The sequence below is a fragment of the Mobula birostris genome, chromosome 11, assembly GCF_030028105.1.
Source record: "Mobula birostris isolate sMobBir1 chromosome 11, sMobBir1.hap1, whole genome shotgun sequence".
Lineage (NCBI taxonomy): Eukaryota > Metazoa > Chordata > Chondrichthyes > Myliobatiformes > Myliobatidae > Mobula > Mobula birostris.
In genome coordinates this window covers 67,562,239-67,587,658 of record NC_092380.1, presented here as the reverse complement: position 1 = coordinate 67,587,658, position 25,420 = coordinate 67,562,239, and the positions used below count along the sequence as shown (strand labels likewise).

The following is a 25,420-nucleotide window of genomic DNA, read 5'->3' as shown; positions in this document are numbered from 1 at the left end:
TGATCAAAATCCCTGATTGTAATACTCATTTATGTGAACAATGGGTTGTTGGCTGAATACTTTTACAAAGAACTGTATCTTGTTAGCACTTTGTAGCATCCGCTACCTCATGCCAATGCTTCACATGGAAGTGTGTACACTTATAACAAATATTTTCGCATCACTTTTGATTCAATCAGTCTCTGATAAATTAGTCTTAGAATCACAATTCTCTCCTGCTATTTGTGTAAACATTGAGGGTCATCTCTGGAATTGAATCAATATGGTATGTGGAACAAATGGAGAAATTATTGATTTTGCAGCCTCAAAACATGTCTCAGAAAGAAGACAGATATATACTAGATACTTAATTGTTTAGAGAAAGAACATCTAGGATAATACCTGTATTCAAGGCAGGCAGGTAAGGCTGGCATTGATTTAGAAGCAAGTCTGGAAATTATTCCTTTGAGCTCAGTGCTACTGGCATCAATGGCTGGTTGCTAGGCAAAGATTAGATTAGCTTTATTTGTCACATGTACATGAAATATTGAAACATACAGTTAAATTTGTCATTTGTTTTCAATTTAAATCAGTGAGGATTGTGCTGGGTCTTTTGAAAGTGTCCCCATGCTTCTGGTGTCAGTATCGCATGCCCACAACTTACTCACCCTAACCTCTATGGCTTTGGAATGTGGGAGGAAACCCGAGCACACTGAGGAAACCCACACAGCTATGGGGAGAATATACACATTCCTTACAGACAGTAACGAGAATCAAACACTGATCAATGATCCCTGGTGCTGTAGAATAGTTGTGCTAATTACTACACCACCATGTTGCCCAAGTGCAGAATAATTAAGTTCTGGAGAGTAGGCTCATTCGTGAAAAAACTGAAATAAAAAGATGCCAAGAGTTAACACCCTGGAAGAGTCACTGGAATCTCCACAGGTAGTATTGGATTTCCTTAGTGACTTCATCTTCAAAAGAAGCCGGATGGAAGCAGTAATCCCAGACTTCAAGTCCGCACTGGGAATTCAAGTTTAGCAATTATCAACCAGGGGCAAAATTCTTGGAAGAATATTTTTAAATGAAGTTATTTCTCTTTATTGTATTACATACTGTTGATCTTGTTGAATTTTGGTTGTTAGACAACTTCAGCAAACAGTGATACCAAATTTAAATTTCTGTTTTAAAAATACCATCAGACCTTTAAAGAAATAAATGATTACAAAGCAGTTGACGTTTTACTAATATTATATGCACAACATTAGCAGAAATAAAAAAAGCTTTATATGTTTATAGCATCACTTACTGAGATAGGGCATTTCTGTAAACATTATTCAGAGACTGACCACATACTGTGGAAGTCTCAGCTGGAAGATAAGAAAATTGTAGCGCTTTTAAAAATCACCTTTTATGGATACCAAGCTGAGGGAGTGTATCATTCAAGTAAAGATTTGTAACTTCTGACCTCTTTCTTTGTTTTAACTGTACTTGCTAACCAGCTGTCCCTGTTGCAAAACTACTAGAATTAAATGTTTTCTTTTCTTCACCACTACTGAGTGACATTAAATGTCAAATTTTACAACGTCACCTTCAGTGTGGAAAAAGTTCATCTACACTAGGGTAAATCACTGGTGATGGACTATACCACACTGACTACTCATGCACAAAACTACTATCATGTATTGGTTAAAAATGCAGTGAATTCATCACCCACTTGAACCCCCTCCCCAATTCCACCCCCATCCTGCCTACCACATTTTAGAATTTTAACTGGACCAGATATGTGTCATCTGGTCCAGTCTGTGCTCGTCGTATTGGCTTTCCTCTCTCTAGTGTGGTAATAAGTGTATCCCAGTTCTTTCATCTGTCACATTAAAAGAAGTTGTAAATTTACATAGCAACTTTCAAGACCTTAGGATAAGAACCAGCATGCCTTACAGTCAAATAAGTGCTTCTGTACATAGGTACTGAAATTTTAACAGAAAACTTGGCTGTTCATTTGTCACAGCAAGATCCCCACAACTAATTGAAAGTAGTCAGACAATCTATTTTTGTGATGTTAGTTGACAGATAAAATATTGGACATAGAGAACTCTATTTTCCTTCATTCTGGAACATGTTGGCTCTCTTAATTCCCCATGCTCTCAGTACCACAAGTATTCAGTGCTGAGTTTGTGCATTTATATGTCTCTGGAGTACATCCTTATCTCTACAATCTATTGACCCAAAGAGGAAACCATAGAAAATCTACAGCACAGAAACAAGCCTTTTGGCCCTTCTGGGCTGTACGGAACCATTTTCTGCCTAGTCCCACTGACCTGCACACGGACCATATCCCTCCATACACCTCCCATCCATGTATCTGTCCAATTTATTCTTAAATGTTAAAAAAGAACCCGCACTTACCACCTCGTCTGGCAGCTCATTCCATACTCCCACCACTCTCTGTGTGAAGAAGCCTCCCCTAATGTTCCCTTTAAACTTTTCCCCCCTCAACCTTAACCCATGTCCCCTGGTTTTTTTCTCCCCTTGCCTCAGTGGAAAAAGCCCGCTTGCATTCACTCTATCTATACCCATCATAATTTTATATACCTCTATCAAATCTCCCCTCATTCTTCTATGCTCCAGGGAATAAAGTCCTAACCTATTCAACCTTTCTCTGTAACTGAGTTTCTCAAGTCCCGTCAACATCCTTGTAAACCTTCTCTGCACTCTTTCAACCTTACTTATATCCTTCCTGTAGTTTGGTGACCAAAAGTGAATACAATACTCCAGATTCAGCCTCACCAATGCCTTATACAACCTCATCATAACATTCCAGCTCTTATACTCAATACTTTGATTAATAAAGGCCAATGTACCAAAAGCTCTCTTTACGACCCTATCTACCTGTGACGCCACTTTTAGGGAATTTTGTATCTGTATTCCCAGATCCCTCTGTTCCACTGCACTCCTCACTGCCTTACCATTAACTCTGTAAGTTCTACATTGGTTTGTCCTTCCAACGTGCAATACCTCACACTTGTCTGTATTAAACTCCATCTGCCATTTATCAGCCCACTTTTCCAGCTGGTCCAAGTCCCTCTGCAGGCTCTGAAAACCTTCCTCACTGTCTATTACCTCCAATCTTTGTATCATCAGCAAATTTGCTGATCCAATTTACCACATTATCATCCAGATCATTGATATAGATGACAAATAACAATGGACCCAGCACTGATCCCTGTGGCACACCACTAGTCACAGGCCTCCACTCGGAGAAGCAATTCTCTACTACCACTCTTTGGCTTCTTCCATTGAGCCAATGTCTAACCCAATTTACCACCTCTCCATGTATACCTAGCGACTGAATTTTCCTAACTAACCTCCCATGCGGGACCTTGTCAAAGGCCTTACTGAAGTCCATGTAGACAATATCCACTGCCTTCCCTTCATCCACTTTCCTGGTAAACTTCTCCAAAAACTCCAATAGCTTGGTCAAACATGACCTACCACGCACAAAGCCATGTTGACTCTTCCTAATAAGTCCCTGTCTATCCAAATGCTTGTAGATTCTGTCTCTTAGTACTCCCTCCAATAACTTACCTACTACCGACATTAAACTTACCGGCCTATAATTTCCCGGATTACTTTTCGATTCTTTTTTAAACAACAGAACAACATGAGCCACTCTCCAATCCTCTGGCACCTCACCTGTAGACAGCGACATTTTAAATATTTCTGCCAGGGCCCCTGCAATTTCAACACTAGTCTCCTTCAAGGTCCGAGGGAACACCCTGTCAGATCCCGGGGATTTATCCACTTTAATTTTCCTCAAGACAGCAAGCACCTCCTCCTTTTCAATCTGTACAGCTTCCATGATCTCACTACTTGTTTCCCTTAATTCCATAGACTTCATACCAGTTTCCTTAGTAAATACAGACGCAAAAAAACCTATTTAAGATCTCCCCCATTTCCTTTGGTTCTGCACATAGCTGACCACTCTGATCTTCAAGAGGATGAATTTTATCCCTTACAATCCTTTTGCTCTTAATATACCTGTAAAAGCTCTTTGGATTATCCTTCACTTTGACTGCTAAGGCAACCTCATGTCTTCTTTTAGCCCTCCTGATTTCTTTCTTAAGTATTTTCTTGCACTTCTTATACTCCTCAAGCACCTTACTTACTCCCTGTTTCCTATACATGTCATACGACTCCCTCTTCTTCTTTATCAGAGTTGCAATATCCCTTGAGAACCAAGGTTCCTTATTCCTATTCACTTTGCCTTTAATCCTGACAGGAACATACAAACTCTGCACTCTCAAAATTTCTCCTTTGAAGGCTTCCCACCTACCGAGCACATCTTTGCCAGAGAACAACCTGTCCCAATCCACGCTTTTTCGATCGTTTCTCATTTCTTCAAATTTGGCCTTCTTCCAGTTCGGAACCTCAACCCTAGGACCAGATCCTTGTCCATGATCAAGTTGAAACTAATGGTGATATGATCACTGGAACCAAAGTGCTCCCCTACACAGACTTCCGTCACTTGTCCTAACTCGTTTCTTAACAGGAGATCCAATATTGCATCCCCTCTAGTTGGTCCCTCTATATATTGATTTAGAAAACTTTCCTGAACACATTTTACAAACTCTAAACCATCTAGACCCCTAACAGTATGGGAGTCCCAATCAATATATGGAAAATTAAAATCCCCTACCACCACAACTTTATGTTTCCTGCAGTTGCCTGCTATCTCTCTGCAGATTTGCTCTTCCAATTCTCGTTGACGATTGGGTGGTCTGTTATACAATCCCACTAATGTGGCCATACCTTTCCTGTTTCTTAGCTCCACCCATAAGGACTCAGTAGACAAGCCCTCTAATCTGTCCTGCCTGAGCACTGCTGTAATATTTTCCCTAACAAGCAATGCTACTCCCCCACCTTTCATTCCTCTTCCTCGATCACATCTGAAGCATCGGAACCCTGGAATATTAAGCTGCCAGTCCTGCCCCTCCTGTAGCCAAGTTTCACTAATTGCTATAACGTCATAATTCCACGTGTCAATCCACGCCCTCAACTCATCCGTCTTCCGCGCAATGCTCCTAGCATTGAAATATATACACCTCAGAAGATTTTTACCACCACTCACAACCTTTCTATTAGCAGATTTGCTTGAACTTTTAACATTATTTATTTTCACCCCAGCCACACTGTCAACTCTGGCACTCTGGTTCCCATCCCCCTGCAAATCTAGTTTAAAGCCTCCCCAACAGCACTAACAAACCTCCCTGAAAGGATATTGGTCCCCCTGTAGTTCAAGTGTAACCCGTCTCTCTTGTACAGGTCTCACCTGCCCCAGAAGAGGTCCCAATGATCCTGAAATCTGAAACCCTGCTCCCTACACCAGTTCCTCAGCCACTTGTTCCTCCTCCAGAGCATCCTATTCTTACCCTCACTGGCACGTAGCACAGGTAGCAATCCTGAGATTACCACCCTTGAGGTCCTGCTTTTCAACTTCCGACCAAGCTCTCTATACTCACTCTCCAGGACCTCCTCACTCTTCCTTGCTATGTCATTGGTACCGATGTGCACCACGACATCTGGCTGATCACCCTCCCACTTCAGAATGTCATGCAAGCGATCAGAGACATCCTTGACTGTGGCACCCGTGAGGCAACAAACCATCCTGGATTCTCAGTCATGACCACAGAACCTCCTATCTGCACCTCTAACTATCGAGTCCCCTATCACTACCATTCTCCTCTTTTTCCACCCTCCCTTCTGCACTGCAGAGCCAGACTCAGTGCCAGAGATCCGGCTACTGCAGCTTGTCCAAGGTTAGTCATCTCCCCCAACAGTAACCAATGCGGTATACTTGTTGTTGAGGGGAATGGCCACAGGGGAACCCTGTTCTGCCTGTCCTTTCCTCTTCCCTCGCCTGACAGTGACCCAATTTCCTGTTCTCTGCTCCTTTGGCATAACTACCTCCCTGTAGCTACTATCCATAATCTCCTCATTCTCCTGAATGATCCGCAGGTCATCTAGCTCCTGCTCTGGTTCCCTAACGCGGTTTGTCATGAGCTGCAACTGGATGCACTTCTTGCTGGTGTCGTTGTCAGGGACACCGGAGGGCTCCCTGACTTTCCACATCCTGCAAGAGGAGCATTCCAACATCTGGCCTGGCATTCTCACAGCACTAAACAATCTGAACAAAAAACTTATCGGAACCTACCCTGGCCTCTGTCTGTTCTCACCGAAGCCACTCTGACTCAGCCCACTCCGACGATGGCTGCTGTATATGGTGGTCTGCTTATAGATATGTAAAAAGGAAAAGACCGGTAAAGACAAATGTAGGTCCCCTACAGACAGAAACAGGTGAATTGATAATGGGGAGCAAGGACATGGCAGACCAATTGAATAATTACTTTGGTTCTGTCTTCACTGAGGAGGACATAAGTAATCTTCCAGAAATAGTAGGGGACAGAGGGTCCAGTGAGATGGAGGAACTGAGCAAAATACATGTTAGTAGGGAAGTGGTGTTAGGTAAATTGAAGGGATTGAAGGCAGATAAATCCCCAGGGCCAGATGGTCTGCATCCTAGAGTGCTTAAGGAAGTAGCCCAAGAAATAGTGGATGCATTAGTGATAATTTTTCAAAACTCGTTAGATTCTGGACTAGTTCCTGAGGATTGGAGGGTGGCTAATGTAACTCCACTTTTTAAAAAAGGAGGGAGAGAGAAACCGGGAAATTATAGACCGGTTAGCCTAACGTCGGTGGTGGGGAAACTGCTGGAGTCAGTTATCAAAGATGTGATAACAGCACATTTGGAAAGCGGTGAAATCATTGGACAAAGTCAGCATGGATTTGTGAAAGGAAAATCATGACTGACGAATCTCATAGAATTTTTTGAGGATGTAACTAGTAGAATGGATAGGGGAGAACCAGTGGATCTGGTATATTTGGATTTTCAAAAGGCTTTTGACAAGGTCCCACACAGGAGATTAGTGTGCAAACTTAAAGCACATGGTATTGGGGGTAAGGTATTGATGTGGATGGAGAATTGGTTAGCAGACAGGAAGCAAAGAGTGGGAATAAACGGGACCTTTTCAGAATGGCAGGAGGTGACTAGTGGGGTATCGCAAGGCTCAGTGCTGGGACCCCAGTTGTTTACAATATATATTAATGACTTGGATGAGGGAATTAAATGCAACATCTCCAAGTTTGCGGATGACATGAAGCTGGGTGGCAGTGTTAGCTGTGAGGAGGATGCTAAGAGGATGCAGAGTGACTTGGATAGGTTATGTGAGTGGGCAAATTCATGGCAGGTGCAATTTAATGTGGATAAATGTGAAGTTATCCACTTTGGTGGCAAAAATAGGAAAACAATTATTATCTGAATGGTGGCCGATTAGGAAAAGGGGAGGTGCAACGAGACCTGGGTGTCATTATACACCAGTCATTGAAAGTGGGCATGCAGTTACAGCAGGCGGTGATTCGAGTACAGGAGCAGGGAGGTACTACTGCAGTTGTACAAGGCCTTGGTGAGACCACACCTGGAGTATTGTGTGCAGTTTTGGTCCCCTAATCTGAGGAAAGACATCCTTGCCATAGAGGGAGTACAAAGAAGGTTCACCAGATTGATTCCTGGGATGGCAGGACTTTCATATGAAGAAAGACTGGATGAACTGGGCTTGTACTCGTTGGAATTTAGAAGATTGAGGGGGGATCTGATTGAAACGTATAAAATCCTAAAGGGATTGGACAGGCTAGATGCAGGAAGATTGTTCCCGATGTTGGGGAAGTCCAGAACAAGGGGTGACAGTTTGAGGATAAAGGGGAAGCCTTTTAGGACTGAGATTAGGAAAAACTTCTTCACACAGAGAGTGGTGAATCTGTGGAATTCTCTGCCACAGGAAACAGTTGAGGCCAGTTCATTGGCTATATTTAAGAGGGAGTTAGATATGGCACTTGTGGCTACGGGGGTCAGGGGGTATGGAGGGAAGGCTGGGGCAGGGTTCTGAGTGGGATGATCAGCCATGATCATAATAAATGGCGGTGCAGGCTCGAAGGGCCGAATGGCCTACTCCTGCACCTATTTTCTATGTTTCTATGTAAACCTTGGCGCGCTACGTCACGCACCTGCGCAGTGCAGACCCTTCTCCCCGAGCAGTGTTTAAAAAAAAATGACTTTTTCTACCCGATTTCTTTACTCCCTTCTCCTCAGCTGCTTGCTTTGGAGAGTACTAACATTGAGTAGGTTTCACCAAAAGATGCCTAAGTGGTAATTGGAAGCACACTGGAGTATATTAGTTTATTGTCATATGTACAAGTACATTATTGCACAGGTGTAATTAAACACATAGCATCAGATAAGCAGGATTCACAAGTAAATTATACACACTTTTTACACAAAATGACATAATTTGAACAAAAAAGGGGGCATGTTTGATAAACTTCTGTCTGGTTGAGTATGGAAGACTGAATAGTGATCAACTTGAAAGCTGAGGGGTTAGATTGGTTACATAAGATCCAGGGGTCACTTGGCCTCTTCAGCACTTGCACCATCATGGCTGGGATGGATAAAACCGCAACTCCTTATTCCCATCTACCCACAGTAACTTTTCCCATGCTTATCAAATATTTATCTACCTTTGCTTAGGTAGCAAAGAAAATTCAAAGACTCCTTACCCATCCTTTGAGGAAGAAAGTGCCAAAGGGTCGCTTCACTGTATTAAATCCATAATCTCCTTCTTTTTAAACAGTGACCTCTAGTCCTAGATTTCCCCATATGAGGAAAAATCCTTTTTATGTCCCTGTCAAATAAATCAAGTTCCCCCTCACTCTTCTAAACTCCAGCAGATACAAATCTAGTCTGTCCAATCTTTTCCAATAAGACAACCTGCCTATTCCAGGTATCAGTCAATGCATAAACAACTTTTCTTGAATAAGGAAACTTACACTGTACACAATATTCCCTATTCAGTCTCACCAGTTGCCTACATAACTGAAGCATAAACCCCCAACTTTTGTACTCAGTACCCTTCATAATAGACAATAGATATAAACTAATTACACAGATATAATATTGAGAAATTCATTCCAGTTGATATTACTAAGTATTTTATGACAGTGGCAACTACTATATGGAGCTGAAACCTGGAAACCAGAATAACATATTCTCACTACATCAACTGTAGGTGATTTTATAGATAGAGTATTTAAATTAGGATATAGTCATTCAGGAACAAAGTCAAGGATTTTTCTTTCACAATAAAGCGGAGAAAGAAATTGAAACATTCTCTCCCAAAGGCTGTGAATAGTAGGGCATTGGAGGTTTTCAAGACTTTTGCAAAAGAGAAAAACTAGATTTGCAGTATCACATCAGTCATGATCAATATGAATGGGCAGGTGGCCCAAAGGAACTAAGAATGGTTTTGGTTCTGGGAGATTATGGAAAGCGGAAGTGCTTACACACTCTTTACAGCTCAGCCTACAGAAAAATAACAAATTTTTCAGGTATTGTTGGCTTCTTCTTGACCCGTGCTGCAGCTATGAAATTCATCTTGAACTGTGAAAACCCATACACCTATTCGAAATGAAAGTTTCCATTACTTCAGGTATCATATAACAACGTAGGATCATCTGTGTTAATGCATATCTGACATGCAGAAAATTTTCCATGACTATTATTCATCCCTTCACTCATCCCTAATCCCTTATGCATGAAGAATGGAATTTACAGATGACTTTTGTGGAACTGATCATGCTGCTTGCATCCATTCAGAGTCCAGGGACAAAAGCAGAGCAGCATGAAAGGAACCAGCAGCAACCTGTCTATTGATAGAGGTAGCTCAGAGGAAGCAGGACAAAGGGAAAGTCTGTCATTTGCTGCTGTCCGGAGACATAACGGTATCAGACTGGTGAATCAGGCTGTTGTTTAAGCCTTGTAGTCCCTGTGGTTAGCAAAGTGAACAGTCTCATGACAACCATTAGATCCCGACTTCCCTCAGGCTCAAATATCCCTGCTGCCTAGAAGCTGAAATTCACGGCGTTCACCAATCTGTTTATCATATACTCCAGAGAAGTACTCTATTCTTCTTAGCAAGTGAAAGCATATTCTATTATTTCATACATGCAGTCAGCAACAAATTCAAGGCCAACTACTCCCTAATTTCCTTATTGCACTACTGTAGTACTTTTGATGAAGATAATGACAGAGTGCTCTTTGGTGGGGAGTCTCATGAATAAGATGCTGAAGAAATGATATTTTCAAGTCAAGGTGATTAATGACAATTGGTGGGGGGGGGGGAGCAAACCTGTAGGTGTTGAGACAAGAAACTGCATTGCATTTTGTAGATGATGTACATGACAGCTATCGTGTTCTAGTAGTGAAAATAATTTAAGTGTAGTGTGATAAGGCAGGGTGCCAATTATAGAGCTGGATAAAACTCAACTTCGCAAACATCTTAGAAGTTATTCTCTTCCAGGTAAGAATGTTTGTCCCTGGTCATATCTTAAGTGCAAATCTTAACAAGATTTAAAAAAACTGCTGCTTGTTCTATTGTTATTTGAAATGTGATAAAACCCACATGATATTTATGGAAAACCCATTTAAATTATGCCATTGATTTGCTGAACCTTCATAGAGACTGACCTCACACTCTGTACATTGGTGCGATAATCCTCTAGTAGCTTTTCTTTCCAGCAAGTATCAGTTATAATCAGATCCGTTATAGTTCTATAAAAATACTTTAAAATAAACAGCGATTGAAACCAAAGTAAGAAGCAAATTCTGATCCCCCTTTCCCTGCAAATCCTTAGTTCCAATTCAGACTCTACAAACAAACAAGCATTCTTAAAGGACACAAGGTAGCACAGTGGGTTATATCCACATGTCCTGAGTCTTATACTTTCATATACAATGATGTTTAAGCAATTAATCAAACTCAAGAACTTATTGTTAATACTTAGTTACCCACCTATGGGTGAATGTGGAATGCGTTTTTTAATGGGGAGCGGTTATAAAAGAGGGAAACTGATTTCAGGAAGTTCTCGGGCAAAGAAGCTCTGACTTCCTTCATCCAACATGAATATACTGTATACGCACTTAAAGAGTCTCCTAACCTCAGTAATATTAAACTAACTTTGTTTTTTTGGTTCCTGAGATTACCATTTCTAAGATAAGTTCCCATTGTTGATCAAACAGGTTATTTAAACTGGCAGAGACATGATAGAAAAAAAGCCACTTACTGCAACAGTATCAGATACCAAAGTATGCCAAGCAACTTTATAATGCCAAGTAAATCTGCTAGTTACTGGAAAATATCCAAATGTACCATTTTACACAGTGATATCAACAGGATTGGGGAGACCAGATATAATATGGTCTTGATATTTTGAAGTATGGCAAAGAAACAATGCGCTCACATCTGACTCAGTACAGACCTTCCCTGGGTTGTAAGTGGTTGACTTATGGACACCATGCATATGAATGAGGTGATTTACGAATATGACTCAACAAATTATCTTTGATGAATTTTTAAACAGTTTTTGAAGCAAGTTAAACTTCCTTAACTCTATAGCAGAGCTTCGCTGATGAGTGTGAGGCAAATTAAGTGACTTGGAGTTAGCCAATGTGATTCGAGCCTGACCTGCAACTGTAATCTGCTTGGGAGGGGCAATACTTTGTGAGAATTCACAGTTTGAGCCACACTGCTGACTGCTTAGATCAGGACTCTTCAGTCCTGATGAAGGGTCTTGGCCCAAAACGTCAGCTGTACTTTTTTCCATAGATGCTGCCGGGTCTGCTGAGTTCCTCCAGCGTTTTGTGTGTGTTGCTTGGCTGTTTAGAGGAAGGTTTTGCTGTCTTGTTGTTCTGCAGGTGTCCTTTTAGGGTTTGAACTGGGTATTTCCCCAAGCATTTAGGAATCTAGTGGGATGGATAAAGATGGACAACGATGGACTTCACCTGCTGCAGGTCTGCTGGCACCTTCTGCCACATGGAAGTCGGCACTTCCATGTTCCTTCTCTCCCCTCTCCCTCCCCTACCCCCCGTGCCCCTTCCCATCAAGGAGTATGAGAGGTGACTTGATAGAAGTGTACAAAATGATGAGAGGCATAGACAGGGTGGACAGTCAGAGACTTTTTTCCAGCGTGGAAAAGGCTAAAACAGGAAGGCATAATTTTAAGGTGATTGGAAAAAAGTTTATGGGTGATGCCTAAGGTAAGTTTTTTGCAAAGAGTGGTGGGTGTGTTGTACATGCTGCCAAGGTTGTAATGGAACATGATAAGTATACATTATGGAAATTTAAGAGACTCTTAAATAGGCACTTGGATAAAGAAAAGTGGAGGGCTATGTGGGAGGGAAGGGTTAGATTGACCTTAGAGTAGGTGGAAGGGTAGGTATAACATTGTGGGCCAAAGAGCCTATGTGTGTACTGTACTGCTCCATGTTTTATGTTCTAAAGCTAGAAATACTGGAACTCTAGAACAACATGTAAACACTGTAATACTCAGAAAGAAGAGAGAAACTGAATTAACTTTTCAAGTCGGTGATGTTTCATTCTAACTAGAAGGCATTAGTTTTCACTAACCTGAAGCATTCATTAACACTGTTTCTCTCTCCATAGTTGCTGTCCAACCTGCTGTGGATTTCCAGAATTTTCTGTTTTTATTTCACGACTTCTCATCAGTCTTCACAAAGAAGAAACACCAATTTCAAAATGAAGTCCAGGTTTATGGAGCACTAGAAGAATCATTACAATGTCAGAGTTCTTCTTGTAGCACTGTTTATCATTGTGTTCTTCTTGAACTTGGCTAACTAATGCTGGAAATGTATTAAAATTTTAACTGCCACCCAGCCAGCAATGTTGTTGACACTTAGAGGCAAGAACAAGAATGCTCTAATCTTACTTGAAATCTTGAACATTTTATTCTGTTTCAGCAGAGGCACAGTGATGATAAGAAGACAAGTATTCTTTAAAATAATAAAAAAAACACATTTAACGAAGATATCCCTGTCACAGTAACTTAGAATTCAACGCAAGGCAGAAGAATGCACAAACAGTAAAGGAGTTCAGATTAGTAACATCCTTGAGGACTCAAAATGAGATCAGGTGAACGAATCTTCTGACAATTCACTTATCTAAAGAGCACCATTCATTTAACACAAATAGTAAACAGCGTTCATAGTTTATCAAGGTTCAGCATGTACTTCACTGTGGATGAAGTCACTTTATTTTATATACCATTATCCAACAACTAGTAAGACTTAATGATAGAATCACAACATTTCTTCATATTAAGGAATATGACATAACTATTCTTAGCTAGCTGTACAGGAATGTGGAAATTAATTACCGGTATGACCACAGCTTCACGTAAATCCCTTATGTAACTTTATGCTCTCACTGGGGAATTTTGGCCTCACAAAAGAATTAATTTCACTTAACCGTATCGATCTCTTCCAAGCTGATCCATGAGGAAACCAAGGCATTCTTTGTCCTGAGGCTCTCGTTCTCCCCCTTTGTCACCTATTCTGGTCTCAGCCACTTTACAGCTCACACTGCTTCTATTTATCAAAGTTGGTCCTATACTGCCCAGCTTGACATCGCTTTCACCTTGCGTCCAGTGATCCAAACAGTTATTTTGGATGAAGTAATGAATCACATGCATTTCTAACTTGATGTGAACAAACGCGTCTCTTTACACTGAAGAAATTAAACAAGTTTTCTGGTGCCCTTGCATTCGGTCCACAGTCCTGACCTGTTATTTTAGCTCTCTGTCCCACTCTAATTCTGGCTCACTTGGCTGCAGCCTCTGCTTGTGTTATAATGAAGGCCAAAGTAAACCTATGTAACAGCATCACATTTTCCACCTGGGTATGTTCCAGACTCATATTGAAATCCATAATTTCAGGTAACTTGCTTTCTCTGGTCTTTGTCAGAACTGTGATATTAATTGTGTGTTTCTACCTCTATTAGTTAGTCATGTACTGCAGCTTTGCATTTCATAATTTCCATAACTTCTGTTTGTAGTTTCATTCTCTTACTGCTCTAACTTCACTTATATTCCATGGTTCAGGTTTTTTCTCTCTTTCTAGTTGCCCCACTAACATATTAACAGGATAACCAGCTTTTTCCCTTGGCATTCCTGGCCTCACCCAAACAGAGGTGTTCCTTTTACCAACCCAGCCCTCCCCCACATCCTCTGCAGCTTGAAATCATTTTTTTTATCTTTCCCGGTTCTGATGGAGGATTCTTGACCTGAACTATACTCTGTTTCTCTTTCCCAGATGCTGCCTGACTTGCTGAATGTTCTCAGAAATGTCTGGTTCTCTGGCATCTGTAGTTTTTCAATTATCATGATATAATATTGAATTTACTCCCTTAAAGTAACTCCCTTACTTTGGAATGGGAGTATAAACTGGAGTTACAGTGGCATGGGAGCCAGAGCACTAGATAGTGGTGTGCTTGTGGGAGAAGATGTTAAGCCTACATACAAAGACAGGAATCAAAAGATTGAGCATGGTAGGAATAATGTCCTGAGTTGTGTCCATTTCAATGCAAGGCGTATTATAGGAAAGGCAGATGAGCTGAGATCATGGATCAGCACATAGAGTTATGACATTGTAGCCATTAGAGAGACTTAGTTGCAGGGGGACAGGACTGGCAGCTCAATATGTCAGGGTTCTATTGTTTTAGACTTGATAGAGTGGAAGGGATTAAAGGTGTTAACAGTTGGGGAAGAGGTCAGGTCTGTGTTCAGAGGAGAGAGCTCAGCTTCTGAGGTTATATGGGTGGGACTGAGGAATTATAAAGGGATGACTACATTAATATTATAGACTGCCCAATAGTCAGTGGGATTTAAGGAGCAAATTTGTGGAGAGATCACAGATAATTCTAAGAAGCATAAGGTTATGACAATAGGTGAATTTAAACTTCTAAGTATTGACTGGGAATCCCGTACTGTAAAAAGACTGCATGGGGTAGAATTTGTCAAATGTGTTCAATAAAGTTTCCTTAATCAATATATAGAGTTCCCAACTAGAGAGAGTGTAATGCTGGATCTCCTATTAGGGGACGAGGCAGGGCAAGTGACAGAAGTGTGTGTAGGAGAACACTTTGGATCTACTGATAATAATTCCATTAATTACAATTCAGTAGGACTGGTCTGTGGACTGAGATTCTAAATTGGAGAAAGGCCATATTTGATGGTATCAGAAATGATCTGGCAAGCACGGATTGGAACATGTTGTTTTCTGGCAAAGGGATGCTTGGTAAATGGGAGGTCTTCAATAGTGAAATATAGAGAGTACTGAGTTTGTATGTTCCTGTTTGAATAAAAAGCAAGACTAACAAGCTTAGGAAACCTTAGTTTTCAAGATATATTGAGGCTCTGGTGTTACATACCCCATAACTGGGTTGCCACACCAGCAGAAATGGACCACTTAGTTGGATTCTGGTTTAACAGAAACTAATAAAGTTTTATTAAGAAAATAAATAACACTGTAATCTAATCGTAAGGATGTAAATGCAACAGGTTAGCAATGATAATACACACGTGTACACAGAACTAGGGTAACAGGAATCAACCAAGCTCTATTGCAGTCTAGGGATAAAATGGTCAGTCTTATGTGACGCAGAGTTCAGTTCAGCTTAATACAGTTCGCAGTAATCGCTGTTGTGCCGTTGGAGAGAGAGAGAGAGAGATAGAGATATGCAAATCTGATTCAGCAGACCTTTGATGTTCTTTGCAGTTGGCCTTTCGGGCGAACCCTTTTATGTCTTCTGTGGTCACTGACTGTGACCCCTCCATTCCGGATACGACCGTTCTTCCGTGGTGAACCCGGCACCCAGGCAAGGGCGGACACACACACCAGGTTCCCGCCGATTGTCCCTTTTCACCCTGTCAGTCTATGGTCGGTTCCCTCGAACCAGACCTCCAACTCTCACCAACTTGTGGGGGCACACCGCTCTTCCAGGGTCTCGTTATCTCGTGATGTCCTGGTGTGTCCCATGCCTTAGCGAACCTGTTCTTTTTATCCCCCTGCTGGGGTATCGCCTGTTCATCAAACTTCAAACAGTTCAGGTTCAAAGCAACCGGTCTGTCAATATCTGAAATGTGTTTCTTTCTCGTTAAATCTCTCTTCTCTTCTCTCTTATTAGCATTTTGAATGTTTCTCCATTGTCTCCCTTATCTCTCTCATCAGTATCAATCTTCTGATAACTTGATTTGTTGTCACACTGGTTAAGAAGAAGAGAAAAGTGGAGAGCAGGTGTAGGCAGCAAGAAACAAATGAGCCCATGGTTGGGTAAGAAAGGCAAAAGAACAACTAAGAAGGAAATCAGGAGGGCTAAAAGAAGGCAAGAGGTTACTCTAGCCATCAAGCTGAAGGAGAATCCTAAGGACTTCTACAGACATATTAAGAACAAAAGGATAGCAAGGGACAATATTGGTGCTCTTGATGATCAGTGTAGTCGTCTGCACATGTAGCCGAAAGAGATGAGGGAGATCTTAACTGGATTTTTTTATGTCTGTGGGAGATTAGTGCAGAAAATGCAAAGGCCTTAACAGGCATTTAAAACATCCTTAGCCACAGGTGAGATACCAGAGGAATGGAGGATTAGAGGATAGCCAATGTTGTTCCACTGTTAAAAAAAGGCTTTAATTATAGGCTGATGAGCCTGATGTCAGTAGTGGATAAGTTATTGGATGGTATTCTAAGGGACCATATATATATATATATATATATATTTGGATCGAGAGGGACTGATTAGGGATAGTCAACATAGCTTTGTGCATAAGGTTGTGCGGAACCAATCTTCCTGATATTTTTGAGGAAGTAACCAGGAAAGTTGATGAAGGAAAGGGAATAGATATTGTCTAGATGGACATTAACAAGGTCCTCAGCAAGGTCCAGCATGGGAGGTTGGTCAAAAAGGTTAAGTTGCATGGCATTCAGGATGAGGTAGTAAATTGGATTAGACATTGGCTTCGCAGGGCAAGTCAGAGAGTGGTAGTAGATGGTTGCTCCTCTGACTGGAGGCCTATAACTAGTTTTGTGCTGCAGGGATTGATGCTGTGTCAGTTGTTGTTTATCATGTATATCAACGTTCTGGATGATAATGTGGTAAACTGGATCAGAAAATTTGCGGATGACACCAAGACTGGGGACGTAATGGACAGCGAGAAAGGCTATCAAAGCTTGCAGCGGGATCCAAACCAGCAGGAAAAAGTGGGCTGAAAATTGGGAGGTGGAACTTAACGCAGACAGGTGTGAGTTGCTGCACTTTGGGAGGGAAAACTATGGTAGGACTTACAAGGTGAGCGGCAGAGCACAGGGGAGTGCTGTAGAACAGTGGGATCTGGAAAAGCAGATCCATAATTTCTTGAATGTGGCATCACAGGTGGATAAGGTTGTAAAGAGAGCTTTTGACACATTGGCCTTCAAAGGTTAATGTGCCAAAATCAAAGTATTGAGTACAGGAGTTGGTCAGGAGTGTTGTGTATGTAGGGCATTTAACATTGTCAAGAATCTCTCCCATCCATCCCACAATCTCTATAACCCCCTACCATCAGGCAGGAGATACCATGGCATTAGGACAGATATGTTAGAATGGGAAACAACTTCTTCCCCCAGGTGGTGAGACTACTGAACTCCCTGCCACCACCCAGGAAGTGTACTTAAGTATGAAGCGGAAGTAGCGTTATACAGTTCTCTTTTTAAATTATGGCATTAAAGCACGTGATGCTAAGTGTTAATCTTCTAGAATATATTTTATTATTTGTCAACTTATTTATGGCAATATTATTTCATGTCTTATGTGTGCATTATATGTACCGTGTTGTGCACCTTGGTCCAGAAGAACGTTGTTTCGCTTAGTGGTATACATGTGTACAGTTGAATGACAATAAACTTGGATGTTATGTTGTATAATACATTGTTGAGGTTTAATTTGGAATACTGTATGCAGTTCTGGTCAAATACCTACAGGAAGAAATATCAATAAAATTGAAAGGATCTATTAAAGCATCAGGACTAGGACTGCCAGACTGGGTAACAGCTTCTTACCTCAGGCTGTGAAAATAATGAATATTCTGCCATCACTGAGGTCTCATCTCTAGGACAGTGAGCTGTTTACTGTCTATCTGTGCTGCTTACTACATGCATTTTGAATTACAGTTGATTAACTTATTTGTCGTAATATTTTGGTTTATGTGTTGTGTGAAATATATGCTCTGTGGTGCACCATGGCCCAGAAGAACATTGTTTCACTTGGTTGTATATACATACAGTCAGACAATGAGAAACTTGAGAGGGAACAGAGAAAAGTTACAAGACGGTTGCTGGGACTTGAGGACCTGAGTTAAAGGGAAAGGTTGAATAGGTTGGGAATTACATCCCTGGATCATTGGAGAATGAGGGGAAATTTGACAGAGGTATACAAAATTATGAGGAGTATAGATAGGGTAAATGGAAGCAGGCTTTTATCACTGTCATAGTCATGGGTTATAGGTGAACGGTGAAATGTTTAAGGGGAACTAAGGGGGAGCTTCTTCACTCAGAGGGTAGTGAGAGTATGTAATGAGCTGCCTGTGTAAGTGGTGGATGCAGGTTGGACTTAACAGTTAAGAGAAGTTTGGATATTACATGGATGGGTGGAGTATGGAGGACTATCTGGGTAGAGGCTGATGGGACTAGCAAGAATAGAAGTTTGATACAGACTAGATGGGCTGAAGGGGCTGATTCTGTGCTGTAGTGTTCTATGACTCTATTACTCTATCTCCTAAAACCTGCAAGGAATTAGAACAGGCTGATAAAATCTACCTGTCTCAGTTAGATTCCTCAGGGTTAGGTTGAAAAAAGTAGGCCAAGCTGAGATAAATATTGAATATTGGATTTCTCTACATTAAAAAAAACAAAAATTCTACAGACTGTGCTACATCTAACATTTTCCTTATGAAACAAATGATGGAACAGCTGATCAGTTTTCCATATTTTAATTTGTTTTCAGTGTAGGAGCTGTGACCTATTGCTAGCCAATAGTGTTTCATTCTTAATCTAGTTTAAAATGAGCTCATTGGACTTATTTGTTATCCACAGCTAATTTAAACCAGCATGATACCAACAGTGTATGTGGAATTGCACTGCAGATGAAAACTGATCCCTGAGTTTCCATTCACATTGAATAATAGATAGCCTCAGATAACATTTCATTTTGCAGTGGGATGCTATTAGACAGCAATATTGCCTGGTGGTTCTACAAGATAACAAACTAAACATGTAACACACATCAAAGTTGCTGGTGAACACAGCAGGCCAGGCAGCATCTCTAGGAAGAGGCGCAGTCGACGTTTCAGGCCGAGACCCTTCATCAGGACGTGAGTCTCGGACTGAAATGTCGACTGCGCCTCTTCCTAGATATGCTGCCTGGCCTGCTGCGTTCACCAGCAACTTTGATGTGTGTTGCTTGAATTTCCAGCATCTGCAGAATTCCTGTTGTTTGCGAAACTAAACATGTGCTATTTTTCCAAATAAGATCCTATCAGCTAAGATACCACTTCATGGAACAGCTGCATTCCCAACAATTCCAATAAGGCACACAGTTCTTAGTCAGGCAAAATTACTTGGTTTTCTATTTTCCAACAATCACACTAAGATCTCAAGCATTGATCCAAATTTTTCTGTCTCATTGATCTGTCTGCGACTTTTGAAGATGACCTAAGATTATTGCCAAAGGAATTAATTAATCATTATCCCAAAGATTCTCTGATATCATGGTGCCTTTTCATTTAAGTGACCTGGATTGAATCTATCACAGACTCAGCACAAACCTGATATGTATCCGAAATGAATGCAAATTGTTTCTCTCAGCACAGTCACACAGCATAAATCTGTTCTATATCTTGGAAGTGATCCTTCTCAGTTGGGAGGTACTGTAAATGGGCAGGTTTGTAAAGATACAGAAAGGGATATTTTCTAAGTCAGGGATATTTGAGTGGATGGACAAATAGTGGACAGACACTTAACTAATGATTTCAGTATCAGAAACTTGCCATGAAAATCTAGTTGAATGAAGTCTTGGTTAACTTTTAATGGTCTTCCTCCCGAGAAGATTCCTCTAATTTACCCCAGGCCACGTCGGTAAATGGCTGCATCTAGACACTTTTTGTGGAGTCATACAGTACTTCCATGATGAAGCAATACTTACAAAGAAGCATCACCAGAGGAAGCAATAAGGATACTGAGGGGAATAATGAGGAAAAACTGTTTCCTCTGAGAACTTTTCAGCAAATTGTCAATATAGGAGACTTCATAACATCTCAATGTATTAGTTTCTTGGCTACAACCTCTCCATGCTCTTTATAAATATACTGCTTTAGATTATTTATACACTTCAAGAACATCCGATCCATAATTCCCAATGAAATACTATGGAAACTTTGCTGTATTTTCAGTTGACAATGATGTAACAGTAGCCCAAAATGACGTTAATCCTACATCCTGGATAACACGTAAGTAACACATTCCCATAAATACTGTTTATCTTAAGATGTGAATGACTTCATTTTTTCTCCATCAATCTTAATGGCTGGAAAGGTTACACATAGGCTAAAAAATTGACTGGAACCAGTTTTAGTCTGAGACTCAACACTGTGCAGTCTCAGACATGCAACCAAATCACCTGAAGCCATGTAAATCAGCAGATTTCACCTGAACTATTTTGTGTTCGAAGTTCAAAGTAATTTTATTATCAAAGTACATAGATGTCACCATACCTAACCCTGAGATTAATTTTCTTGTGGGCATACACAATAAACCTATAGAATAATAACCATAATTGAATCAATGAAAGCCCATCCAACATGGACATTCAACCAGAGTGCAGGAGACAATGAACTGTACAAATACAAAAAGAAAGAAAGAATAATAACAAATAAATAAAAAAAACAATAAATATCGAAAACATTAGATGGAGTCCCTGAAAGTGAGTCCATTTCATGGGAACATTTCAATGATGGGGCACGTGAAGTTGAGAGAAGTTATCCCTTCTGGTTCAAGAGCCCGATGATTGAATGCTGAAACTATTTTTGAACCTCGTGGTGTGAGTCCTGAGGCTGCTGTACCTTCTTCCTGATGGCAGCAACAAGGAGAGAGAATGTCCTGAGTGGTGGCAGTCCTTGCTGATGGATGCCTCTTCCCTGCGACGGCAATTCATGTAGATGTGGTCAATGGTGGGGATGGCTTTACTCTTAAAGGACTGGGCTGTATCCATTACTTTATGTAGGACTTTCTGTTCAAGAGCATTGTTATTTCCATACCAGGCTGTGATGCAGCCAGTCAATTAACTCTCTACTACACACCTATTGAAGTTTGTCAAAGTTTTAGATGTCATGCCAAATCTTCACAAAATCCTAAAGAAGTAGAGGTGCTGCGGTGCTTCCTTTGTAATTGCAGTTAGGTGCTGGGCCCAGGACAGGTCCTTGGAAATAATAACACAGAGGAACTTAAGGTTGTTGACCCTCTCCACCTCAGATGCTCCAATGAGGACTGGCTCATGAACTTATCGTTTTCTTCCCCTGAATTAAATAATCAACTCCTTGCTTTTGCTGACGTTGAAGTTATTATTGTGTCACCACTCAGCCAGATTTTCAATCTCCCTCCTATCTGCCGATTCATCACCACCTTTGATACGGCCCACAACAGTGGTGTCATCAGCAAATTTGAATACGGCATTGGAGCTGTGCTTAGCCACACGGTAATAAGTATAAAGCGATTAGAGCGGGTGGGGGGGCGCTCTAAGCACACAGTCTTGTGGTGATTCTGTGTTGATGAAGATCATGGAGGAGATGTTGTTGCCAATATGAACTGACTGGGATCTGCAAGTGAGGAAATAATGTTACATCACAAACAACTCCCATTTCAAAAATTATGAATGTATGGTTGTATGTCTTTCTAGCAGAACCTGAGAGTACAGCATGGGATGGAAGTTATCAGATCATGAGAATGTGAGTGTGGTGGTGATCTCATTGACCACATGTTCTAAAGGGGCTGGAAATTGTCAGAAGTTTAGGGTGCATCAGTGGAGATAGAAACAGTGATATTGTTTCAAGGCAATGGCCATTCATCAGATTTGGGAATAGTTAAACAAGCTTTTTAAGATTGAGATATGAGATCCTTAGAAGAAACAGAGTGGGAGGAAGGGTAGTCAAGATGGGAGAGAAGCTTCACCCTTTCCTATACCTCAAGTGCTGCAGGAAGTTTTCTGGAAGCTTTACCCATCTCTGGCAAACGCAAGGTTGCTGAAGACTCCTGAGCTTGGCAACAACAGAGCCAGATGTTTCTTTTTCAGAAAAGATGAACACAGCACAATTCCTATTTTAGCTCTTAGGAGACACAAGAGCAAAAAACTGAACATCAACTACCACTGTGCCTGGTTTGTGATTTGGAAGTAAAATGGGATAAAATACATCTAAACTCTCTCAATGTGACCCACAGGCTTCTCTTAAACACACTCCTATTAATTTGATTGCCTTTCACACTGTCAAGAGCGCTATGGGTATTTAGAATACATAGAACAGAACTGTACAACACAGCAACAGGCACTTCACTTCAGCCTGTGATATCTGTGCTGAGTACGACACCAAATTAAAATAGAGCAACACCCACAAAATGTTGGATGAGCTCAGGAGTTTGGACAGCGTCTATGGTGGAAATGAAGAGGAGGGATGTTGGACACAGGTCCTTCGTCAGGTCCCTGATCTCCAGCATCTGCAGTGTCTCTTGTGTTTCCCAAATTTAATATGTTCTGCCTGCACATGATCTCCATTCTCTCCATTCTCTGCATTTTTAATGTGCCTATGTGAAAGCTTCTTGAATGCCACTATCATATCTGCTTCCACCATCACCCCTGGCAGTGTGTTCCAGGCACCAGTCACTTTCTGTTTAAAAATATACTTGATATGTATTTATATTCAAAAACCCAAGAAAAACTAAATGCAATAGATGGAACTAAAAATATTTGTAAATCTTAAACAAAAGTACATCACAGAGCTATTAAAATCATATAAAAGAACTTTATTATTTGTTAAAATTACATGATATGTTCTGGGTTCCTAACAGAAGTTCTCTTGCTGTGAACTGAATGGATCTGTTCTTCCTCACAAAGTCTAACCTGCTGTGTTTAGCAAGTGGTTTCCTGAACCTGTGTTCCACATAACAGCATTGGAGTTGAGTTGCAGAAAGCACCAGTGAAGAATGGGCAGCAAATACAGAGAAATATCCTGAATTTTGTGGTATCTATGTGGAAAACAATGACAGTTCAACACAGAACAGCCAAAATTTCCCCATAGGTTGTTGCCCCAGTTGTTCTCAAAAATGTGAATTCTATCTTTTTGGTGCCAAAGGGGTTTATGAATGGCAGCTCTGTTGGAAGTCAGTGTTTGAGTGTGTGTACCCAGCCATTCACACACACAGGCATCAAACATCACATAGGCCACCTCCAGGCCTCCAGTCCTTGGCCCCGGAGTCTCAGAGCAGAAGTTGAAGGCCCAATGTCTGCAAGTCTGAGAGTCTGGGGCCAAGGACTGGAGGCCTGGATATGGCCCGTCCTGGAGATGGAAGCATTTCTGTGTGTGTGAGTGGATGGGTAGGTGGGAGAGTGGGAAAGGGGCTTATTTCAAAGGTTCAAAGGGTCAAAGGTCCAATTTAATGTCAGAGAAATATAAACAATATACATCCTGAAATGATTTTTCATCGCAAAACATCCACAAAAGCAGAGAAGTGCCCCAAAGTATGAACGACAGTTAAACGTGAGAACCCCAAAGTACCCCCCCCTCCATCTCCCCCCTCCCACGTGTAAGCAGCAGCAAGGCAATGATACCCCCCTCCCCCCCAGCAAAAAAAGTGCACCTGCTACCGAGCGCAAGCGTGAGCTAGGTGATAGCAAAGACACAGAGCTTGCAGTTACCCCGAAGACTATCGCATTTCATCCAGCATTCGGCAACCCACAGTTTCTCTGCTGTTGTCTTGTTTTGTTGTTGTTGTTGTTGTTGCAGTCCTGATGGAGGGTCTCCATCAGGATAAGAAGGTAGGCAGAGAGGGTGATGCGGCTCTACTGGTAAAGAATGGCGTCAAATCAGTAGAAAGATGTGACATAGGATCAGAAGATGTTGAATCCTTGTGGGTTGAGGTAAGAATCTGCAAGGGTAAAAGGACATTGATGGAAGTTATACACAGGCCTCCCAACAGTGGCTGGGAGGTGGACCACAGGTTACAAAAGGAAATGTTATGGTAGTCACGGGAGATTTTAACATTCATGTTGATTGGGAAAATCAGGTCGGTAATGGATCTCAAGAGAGTGAGTTTGTTGAACGCCTAAGAGATAGCTTTTTAGAGCAGTTGGTCATCGAGCATACTAGGGGATCAGATATACTGGATTGGGTGTATTGTAATGAACCAGAGGCAATTAGGGAGCTTAAGGTAAAAGAATCCTTAGGAACCAGTGATCACAATATGATTGTGTTCAACTTGAAATTTGATAGGGAGAAAGTAAAGTCTGATGTAGCAGTATTTCAGTGGAGTAAGGGAAATTGCAGTGGTATGAGAGAGGAGTTGGCCAAAGTAAATTGGAAGGAGCTGCTGGCAGGGGTGTCAGCAGAGCAGCAATGATGTGCGTTTCTGGGAAAAATGAGGAAGGTACAGGACATATGTATTCTAAAAATGAAGAAATACTTAAATGATAGTACAACCATGGCTGACAAGGGAAGTCAAAACCATTGTAAAAGTAAAAGAAAGGGCATACAACAAAGTAAAAATTAGTGGGAATATAGAGGATTGGGAAGTTTTTGAAAACCTACAGAGAACAACTAAAAAGACCATTAGAAGGGAAAAGATGAAATACGAAAGCAAGCTAGCAAGTAATATCAAAGTAGACAGTAAAAGTTTTTTCAAGTATGTTAAAAATAAAAGAGAAATGAGAGTGGATATAGGTCCGCTAGAAAATGAGGCAGGAGAAATAATAAAGGGGAAAGAGAAGATGGCTGATGAACTAAATGAGTATTTTGCATCAGTCTTCACTGTGGAAGACACTAGCAGTGTGCCTGATGTTGTAGTGTGTGAAGGAAGAGAAGTGAGTGCAGTTACTGTTACAAGAGAGAAGGTTCTCAAAAATCTGAAAGACCTAAAGGTCCATAGGTCACCCAGACTGGAGGAAGTGCACCCTAGGGTTCTGAATGAGGTAAGCATTAGAGATTGTACCGTCGTTAGAAATGATCTTTCAAAAATCATTGTACTTTGGCATGGTGCTAGAGAACTGGAAAATTGCAAATATCACTCAACTCTTTAAGAAAGGAAGAAGGCAGCATTAAGGAATTTATAGACCAGTTAACAGCTCAGTGGTTGGGAAGATGTTAGAGACAATTGTTAAGGATGAAGTGATGGAGTACTTGGTGA

The 25,420-nt window shown here is 41.2% G+C and overlaps 1 protein-coding gene across 1 annotated transcript in view; it reads left to right on the top strand.

The window, feature by feature from the left end:
* saxo4 (stabilizer of axonemal microtubules 4) overlaps nucleotides 1-17,730 on the top strand; it is a 155,971-nt gene extending 138,241 nt beyond the window's left edge. Inside the window, exon 13 of the mRNA XM_072273144.1 lies at nucleotides 12,594-17,730. The gene's annotated coding sequence lies outside the window, so the exon portion shown is untranslated. The remainder of the gene's footprint in view (nucleotides 1-12,593) is intronic.
* Nucleotides 17,731-25,420: the final 7,690 nt, after the last annotated feature.